Source organism: Pinus tabuliformis, chromosome 2_1, assembly GCF_031772625.1.
Source record: "Pinus tabuliformis cultivar Carrire ecotype Pingquan chromosome 2_1, CPIR1, whole genome shotgun sequence".
Taxonomy (NCBI): domain Eukaryota; kingdom Viridiplantae; phylum Streptophyta; class Pinopsida; order Pinales; family Pinaceae; genus Pinus; species Pinus tabuliformis.
In genome coordinates this window covers 571,914,445-571,921,973 of record NC_142299.1, presented here as the reverse complement: position 1 = coordinate 571,921,973, position 7,529 = coordinate 571,914,445, and positions in this window count along the sequence as shown.

Genomic DNA, 7,529 nt, shown 5'->3' with positions numbered 1-7,529 from the left:
CATACCTTATTAGTTTTAACTTCTTACCTTCACCTTGCATTCTATCTTTGTTGATGTACAGCCAGACTTGATCAACCAACTTGGAAACTATGCTCAACTAGATGCTTTTCATGTCTTGCCTTGTACTTGGCTTGACTTCTTTCCATCTGTTCCTGTACTACCTGGTGAATTTCCTAGATTTGTTCACTGAACTTGGTTTCTTTATCCACATCACTGTGTCCATCAACTGCTATATCTTTACCAAAGACAAAATCTAAGGGAGACCTTGGTATAAAACCAAAATAAGTCTCAAAAGGAGATCTCTGAGTAGAAGAGTGCTTGGCACGGTTGTAAGCATGTTGCACATAACACAAATGCTCATCCCAAAGCTTGGGATGCTTGCTACAATAGCCTCTGAGCAACTAGATCACTGTCATGTTGACCACTTCTATCTGACCATCTATCTGTGGATGAAATGTTGTGCTCTTCTTCAACATGGTGTCCATCAACTCCCATAGAGTTGACCAAAAATTCCCAACAAATCGAGAATCTCGATCAGATAAAATAGAAGTGGGTAAACCAAAATGAAGCCATACATTCTGAAAAAACAACTTTGTTGTTTGTTCAGCTGTAACCTTCTTGTTACAAGGTATCAAAATACACATTTTACTGAACCTATCCACAACAACATACAAATAATCATGACCTTTTCTAGATTTTGGCAATCCCCCAACAAAGTCCATGGAAACACTTTCCCAAAGATGAGAAGGAATTGGAAGTGGAGTGTACAAGCCTAATTTTCCATTACTGGGCTTGCTTGTTGCACACATATTACACCCTTTTATATATCTAGAAACTGTCTCATGCATTCTTGGCCAATAACAAAACCTTTGCAATTGTGCAACTGTTTTACTTACACCAAAATGACCTGATATAAGAGAAGTATGTGCTTCTCGAATTACGTTAACTCTTTCAGTTTGTAGAATGCATAACTTTCCCAAATGATATAAGAGTTGGTCCTTTACATAATAATCCAATTCTTCTACCTATTTTCCATGACTTAAAGTTGCATATACATCTTTAAAATCTACATCTTGAGCATATTATTCAATGTAACTTTCATGCATTACTGAGTTATGCTTAAGTATAGTAAATGCATTTATGATTGGTCATGATAACATGTCTACAACCTTATTGTGTATGCCCTTCTTATATCTGATGACAAGATGAAATTGTTGTAGAAAACCCATCCACCTATGTTGTCTTGGTTACTGCAATTTAGTTTGTGAGTGCAAATATTGAAGTGGTTGATGATCTGTATGTATGATTGTTTCCTTACCCATTAGGTAATGTTTCCACTTTTTCACACTTTGTACTAATGCATACAATTCTTTATCATATGTGGGATAATTAACTATTGTAGAAGTAAATGTCTCAGAATAATAACATATGGGTTTTCCGTATTGCATCAACACTGCTCCCATGGCATAGTCATTGGCATCTGTCTCAATCTCAAATGGATGTTGAAGATTTGGTAGTGCTAGTACTAGTGTTGTACTAATTTTCTCTTTTAAGGTGTCAAAGGCTTTCTGCAGTTTGCCTCCGCACTAAAACACATGTTTCAATCCTGTTAAAGCATGTAATGGAGCTGCAATCAAAGAAAAATTAGCAATAAACTTTCTCCATTATTGTGCTGCCCCTAGGAAACTTCTAATATATGTAGCAGATTTGGGTTTAGTCTAGTTCACAATGACTTAAACCTTAGAGGGATCTATCTTCAATTCACCACCCCCTACAATATGATCCAAATAATTTAAAGATGTTCTGCCAAATACACATTTTGACAGTTTTACATAGTGATTTTCTCTTTTCAAAGTCTGCTTTACATGCTTTACATGATCTTCCCATGCCTTACTAAAAACAAGAATGTCATCTACATAAAAAATTACAAAATCATCAATAAAAGGTCTGAGTACATCATTCATAACTCTCATAAGCGTAGCAGGAGCATTAGTTAAGCCAAAAGGCATAACCAACCATGCATGCAGTCCTTGCTTTGTCTTGAAAGCAGTCTTCCATGCATCCTGTTTTGCAACTCTGACTTGATGATAACCACTTCGTAAGTCTAACTTAGAAAAGTAAACTACTTCTTTCAATTGATCTAATAGATCATCAATACGAGGAAGAGGATAACGATTCTTGACTGTTATTTTATTTAGTGTTCTATAATCAATGCACATTATCCACGATCCATCTTTCTTTCTCACCAGCACAATTGGAGATCCACATGGTGATGTGCTTGGTCATATAAACCCTTTTTCGAGCAACTCCTGTACCTGCTTCTTTATCTCTGCATTCTCTAAAACTGAAAACCTGTACATTCCAATGTTAGGTAATGGAGCATCTTGTTGCAAACAAATATCATGTGCTATTTCTCGCTTGGGTGGCAGACCTTTAGGTTCTTGAAATAGGATATCATATTCTGAAACAGCTTTAACTAAATTAGCTTTATGTTTAGAATCACAACCTTCAAATGCATTGGATTTTTCAGGATCCTTGCCTTTCCAACCATGAGTAAAAACTGCTTACTTGAATTTACAATTCTTTTCATCTGTCCTGAGTTTATGAGAGAAAAGTTATTTTTGAGTTTATGAGCTCTTACAATATATCCTATTCCATCTTTAGTGAGTTGATACTTATTTTCAGCTTGATAGAAAATATCTTTCCTATCATACAAGTATGGACTTCCCAAAACAATACCACATATATCCAATGGAACTATATCTAACTCAACCTCATCTACAAATGTTGATCCAATAGCAAACCTAAGTTTACATTGTCTCATTACTTGTAGTGTTTTATCACACACCCAACCTAATGGATATGGCTTCTCATGAAGTTTCGATTGTAATCCCAACTTCTTTACAATTGTTTCAGAAATCAAATTTATCTTGTGATCCACTATAAAACAAAGTATCAAACTTATTATGCTTGGAAATATCTCTAATATGAAAAAGATCATTTCTTTCTCTCTCATTACTTTCATTATCAACAGATTGTGCAGAATTACTTGTGGATGCTTCAGAATCATTACCTTTAATACCTGTGGTTGTAACTGTTGTTTCATCGCCTGAATCTGATCCCAAGTCCTGCTAAATCATTGCAGCATTCTTTTTCTCCTTACCACCGAACTTCTTAGGTCTCCATTCTAGATGCAAAAACCAGCAACCTACCTCATCATGTCTTTCTTTCTTGCAATGAGTGCATGAAGGTTTATCCTTCTTTACAATGTTTTCTTTTCTCTCCTTCCATTTTAGTTTCTTCTTTTCCTTGTTCTTGCTTACAGAATATTTAGATGTTCCCCCAATCTCTGGGTTTACATTCTTACCTCTGGCTTCCAGATGTGTGGATTGAACTAATACATCATCTAAGCTAGTGGGATCAAACATGAGAATAGTATGCTTTAATTAGCTATGAACACCACCTATATACTTCAATAAAGTCTCAGGTGAGTTTAATGATATTCCTAGAGTTAAAGCTCTCTTTCTGAATTCTTGAGTATAACTCTGTACACTATGAGCCTTCAACTGGCAAAGATTTTGCCAACTCATCATTTCCTGCTGCATGTAATTGATTTTTGATAGCATAAACAAATTCATTCTAGGCAGAAATGATTTTACCATGTTTTTGCAGATCAACTTGTGTCTTTCCTTCCCACCATACTAGTGCAATTCCTCCAAGTCGAAGGCTAGCCAGCTGAATCTTCCTCCCTTCTGAATCAATGTTTTGCACCTTGCAATATACACCAATCTATCTTATCCAATTATCTAGCTTCTCTGCATTTAGTTCTCCATCATAAATTGGAAAATCAAACTTCACATCTAATTTAATCAAAGAATTTTTCTTCTTTTTCTTATCAGGGCTAGTTTTATGCAAAGAAGATGATAAGGATGATGAAGGTGATGATGGAGAAGTTGGTGGAGGAGGAATTTCTCTTTTTCCTTTGCCTTCTGGAGAGGCAACTAGGAAAGGTTTCTCTGCTCCTTTGTCTGGCTTAGGTGCTGAGGGGCTTTCACCTTGACCCTTCTTAAATTCCAAATACATCTCTTCCACCATGGCTTGGAGTGCCTTAAAACCTTCAATAAATTGAGATTATGATCCCAATGGATTTTCTTCTGCCATTATCCTTTGAGAATAAACTCTTCCATTCTCTGGATTAGCCTAAACAAGTTCTCCTTCTCCTAATATGAGCTTTAATCTAGTTAGCATTCAAAATCCAGCACAAGCTTGTCTAACCTTAACAAAACCAAAAGTTCTGATACCACTTGATTTGAAAATGAGATATTAAATCAATATAAAGGTATTACAGACTCATGTGCAAGAATTCCTATATTACTTAGTGCAATGGATCGAAAATATTGTGAATAATATAGACAATGATCAATTAGAAAGGCATAACAGTCACACACATCAACACAAAAAATAATCAAGGAGTTCAACAAACTTCTTGGCTATGTCTCCTGGTCCACATTTCAGTGTCGACCTCTATATTATTTCTTCAATAGTAGATTATTACAAGTGTGAGCTCAAACTGAGTCTAAACACAACAGTGACAAAATAACATGGATTTACTTGAAATACTCAAGTTTACAAGAGTACACAAACTCTCCCTCTTGCTCTCTATCTTCTGCTTTCTCTCTGTCTCAGCAGCTGCCCCTCTATCTCTACCATTGAATGGCTTTTAAGCCTATCGGTGCTTGTCTGTTCGTCTACCCTTTTGGGCTCTCTGGCTCTCGGCTGCTGTCCCTTCATCTCCTTCTGGAGCATTTAGCAATCATTGTTAAACACCCTAAGGTATGGTGGCCACTTGTTTGTAACGGAAAGGACCACCGGTGTGGGTGAAATCCCAAAAAGTTTTTTCTCTGCTTACATAGAGAAATACACAAAAAACATTGAAAATTTTGACAAAACACTTTCTATCAAACTTCAAATAATATCGAATCTACCCTATAATCCTATCGGGTCCACCTTTTATGGCTGTCGCAAGCGCCTTTGTATTTCACACACTTGATCTGACTGAACTCTGATCCAACGGTTGACATCAATTTCGGGTGGCTTATGTGCATGGAGATTACCCAAATGAAAAGGTGGTTTTCCTTCTCCTGCGCCATGCCACGTGTTGGCCAGTGTATGGGATCGGGCAGAGCCCGTCCAATACCACTTACCGCTTGAGGTCTACCTGAAATCCTGCTTACCATGGAACTTTAATAACATAAAGCCACATCTATAAATATTTCAAGTCCGGCTTTATCGCTTTGGGTCATTTCCTTTTTTATTTTGGTTTTTATACGGAAATGCACTAACACACAAAAAAATCTGACAAATACTTTTATATCGAAACTCAAAACTTATAGAGCCTCATTTATAAACCCCGTCAGGTCTGGCTATCGCAAGTCGCATGTTGTATCAGCCTCGCTCCTTTATATCGCTGCGATATATCATAATCGCATATCACATGGTCTTTGAGCCTTCGGTAAATCTTCCCTTTGTGTTATAGCAATGCGATATTGCGAGTTGATCTGGGTCATTGATCTGCGGGCACGATGAACGGTCCTTGTTAAATTGCACTAATTGCTATCATGATTTCCATAGGGCCACCTCCGATATACTCCACCAACTACGATATCATCGATCCCTCCAATGTGATCTACCGATTTGATCTGGACTGTTGATCAGTCCGATCCGACGACTCCTGTGCAGTGTTACTTCCACCTTTTCTTAGCTCTGTTTTCCGCCATTATTTCACTGTTTTCCCTTGCGATAGTGTTTCTGATAGTTGATACACATGAAGACTTAGAGGTTTTATGATCCATTTTGGATCACATCTATATATCAACAACTGAAAGAAATAGACAAACACACAAGTGACACCATTATTTTTTGAAAATCTTCCCCGGAAAAACCCAACTTGGAAAAACTAGTGCAGCAATTCTGAGGGTTATATTATTATGCAATTTTTTTAAGAACAACTGGGTGCCAAACTAGCTCACCCAATAGAGAAAATAATCTGACAGTAATACCTCTCTCTTCGGAAGCAGATATTCTGAAAGTCTGCCCCAGGAAACCCTCTCTAGCACAATCTGAAGCTCTGTGTGAGCCCTCTTGGCCTCTGCGTCAGCTTGAAACCCTCTACGTCATCCCTTTGAGGCTCTGTGCAACCTCGCTAGCTCTTTGTGTCACTCCTGCAACCTCTACGTGGATGACGCAGGCCCTTCTGGCCTCTGTGTTGTCCCTGCTAGCCTCTATGTGGCTCCCTCTGGCTTCTGCATTTGCCTCTCTACCTCTGCGCTGGTATTTTGGAACTATCTCTACCTCTCAGCCTCATACTCACTCCCCCTCACTGCAAAATGATCACTAATTCGATTTCTCTTAGAAAACCCTGCTCTAGAAAATCAAATGACTCATCACTCTGGTGTATCCTCCAACTGACCCACAAACCTCCTCTTATAATTTTTATGTTGAGTCTTCAATGGCCGAGATTACATCTCTAATCAGCATCTAACATTATATTTGGCTTGATCCATGTATTTTAGAACCTTCTAACACGGTTTTATATTAATACCCATTAATATTTTATCTTTCATAAGTTTAGACTTAGGAACTCCACTAAAAATATTAATTATTTTAATATTTCCTTAACCAGGTAGAATCTTCCTGAACCATTTCTAGGTCTTGGAGATCTCATGTGCTTTAGCCTCTCCACCAATTTTCATGGCTAGATCACATCCAATGCTAGCCAAAATCAACAGAAGACAAAGGATATGATGTGATGTTTAGTAAAGGGAAGGAATATCTAAAGTCAGTTCCTACTAGACAAGTAAAACAAATTGATTTTCAAGTTAAAAATCTCTACAAGCTAGAGCTGGATGCACACACTACATTGAGTATAAAGGAAGAACATGTTCAGGGATGAGATGTTGGGAGATCTCGAATAGGCACATGGGACACCTACACCATGGAGCTTTGAAAAAAATGCAACATATCACCACTAGTCTTATGCACCCTTGATCAACATGATGTTTGCAAGGGATGCGCCCTTGGGAAATATGTTAAATCTTCCTTCCATGGCCAAGATAGCAAAGCTGGAGCTATATTGGAGTGAGTTCACTTAGATTTGCGTGGACCATTTTCCACAATCTCAACTACAAATCATGGGTATTATGTGATCTTCATAGATGGATTTTCCCACAAATGTTGGATCTATTTTATGAAGAAGAAAGATTAGGTATACGCAAATTTTGTTGAATTTAAAGCCTTAGTTGAAAACAAGACTGGAAATAAAATTAAATCCATGAGAAGTGATAATGGAGGAGAGTATGTGTCAAATGTCTTCAAAGAATTACATGTCAAGGAGAGCATTAGAAGGGAGTTAATTACATCCGACAACCCATAGCAAAATGGGGTTGCGGAGAGGAAAAATAGAAGTATTATAGGAGTTGTTATAGCAATGTTGCATGACAAGGGATTGCCACTATCCTTCTAGGCAGAAG